The sequence below is a fragment of the Echinops telfairi genome, unplaced genomic scaffold (genome assembly GCF_000313985.2).
Source record: "Echinops telfairi isolate 266 unplaced genomic scaffold, ASM31398v2 ScPeMD7_7469;HRSCAF=8507_0, whole genome shotgun sequence".
NCBI lineage: Eukaryota > Metazoa > Chordata > Mammalia > Afrosoricida > Tenrecidae > Echinops > Echinops telfairi.
The window spans coordinates 96,947,798-96,949,630 of NW_022111372.1; the positions used below are offsets into that span (position 1 = coordinate 96,947,798).

General features: G+C 40.7%; 1 non-coding gene across 1 annotated transcript; it reads right to left on the reverse strand.

Moving 5' to 3' along the window:
* Nucleotides 1-1,148: 1,148 nt before the first annotated feature.
* On the reverse strand, nucleotides 1,149-1,353 carry LOC115873618. The gene has a single exon (XR_004048510.1). It is a non-coding gene; the product is annotated as a small nucleolar RNA SNORA73 family (small nucleolar RNA).
* Nucleotides 1,354-1,833: the final 480 nt, after the last annotated feature.

Consider the following 1,833-nt stretch of genomic DNA (forward strand, 5'->3'; position numbering starts at 1 on the left):
AACTTTCATTTTGAAACATATGCTCCCCATCAAGTCTAAGATGACACATTCATAGGTGATGAAGCCAGCACTTAGCCAAGCCTAAAGGGAACTGATGGCCCGAGAAATGCAGTCTTTTTAAAAAAAAGATTAAGAAACATTTCCCATCCAAACTCTCACAAAATTGCCCTGGCTGATGAGAGGAATAAGCAGGGACACTGGTGTGAAGGACTCTGGTGAAGGTTTCCAGGTGTTTTATGCTGGAGCTTTGATTAACTTTTCTAAAACACTCACATAAGAAGCATATTGTATTATTCTATGGCTCTCCAAAGAAGTCTACAATCAAAATGCCTTTAGCATCCAAAAAAAGTGTGGCCATCACCTTTGCTGTTGAATGAATGGTCTGCTTTGACTTTAAATGGGCTACTTCCACTTCTTGATAACCATTCCTTCAATGGTGCTTTGTCTTTAGGAAATACTGGTAAAGCCATGTTTCATCTTGTTACAATTCTTCAAAGAAATGCTTCCGGATCTCTAACTGACCAGTATAAAATGTCCACTAAAAACCCAGCTCTTGCTGCAGCTGATAGGAGTGCAACAGCTTTGGAACCCATTAAACAGAAAGTTTGCTCAACTTTAATTGTTCAGTGAGAACTGAGCCTGACTCTACTGAGATGTCTATGGTATTAGCTATTGTTTCTGCTTTTCATCATCCATGCTCTTCAATTAGGGTACAAGATTAATTCTTATCTTGCAAATTGATGTGGATGGTCTGCCTCTCCGGGCTTCTCAACATCGTCTCGTCCATTTTTAAAATGAGCTACCCATTTATAAACGGTTGATTCCTTTGGGGCATTGTCCCCAGAAACTTTTCGTAAAGCAGCAATGATATCACTATTCTTCCACCCAAGCTTCACCGTAAACTTGATGTTTGTTCTTATTTCTATTTCAACAGTATTCATGTGGCTCTGATAGGGGCTTTTTTCAACCTGATGTGTTTTTCTTTTTAGTGCCTCAAACGAAATCCTGTTCGAACCTAAATGATGTATTAAAGATGGGAACTCCTGTCCAAAAGGCTCCTCTTCCTTCCTAGACTATAGATGTAGATTTGAGGTCTCCTCTAGAACATCAAAGAAGAGAACCTAGGTTCAGGAGAGGTGTCTCAGAGGGGCTGTTCCCTGCATGGTTTGTGTCCTCAGTCATTGTCCACAGGACTCTGAGAAGCTGGGGGAATATGCAGGTACAGACTCAAGGCCTGGCTTGATCTCTGACTTTGTGGGAAAGGATTGTACATCATGGGGCAGAGCCCTGTGCTCCTCCATGCCACCTGGACAGAGCCCAGGGAGAGTGACTTCCCGGGAGTATCCATGTCGGGGAAAGTTGTTTTTTTAACAAGGGAGAGACTTAAATACAATTCAAATCTTGATACCACTGAAAGGGGGTAGCAGGAAATCTACATGCTCAGTGTAAACAGAGCTCAATTAATTAAGAAATCAAGCTGTACAAAGCAACAACTCATAGATTGTAGAATTCAGTTGCACCATACTCACATAAACCCCTCATATCTTAAATTCTCTGGCGTTGGAAAAATTATCAATGTTATCTATGCAATCGCCTTATACCCCAGGGGGATGATTGACAATGTTTTTCTTTTTTGCTTCTTTGGTTGTTGTTTTGTTGTTGTTGGTCTTATGGGTTTTTGTTTTTGCCATAATATGACCACCAAAGTAAACTGGAGTCATTCATAACCCATGGACAAGTAGATGGATTTGGAGCTCCCACTTAACTCTAGCCTCAGTCCAAAAACAGTTATTTCATATAACATAGCCCTGCTTGGTATTTGCCTTCATGAAA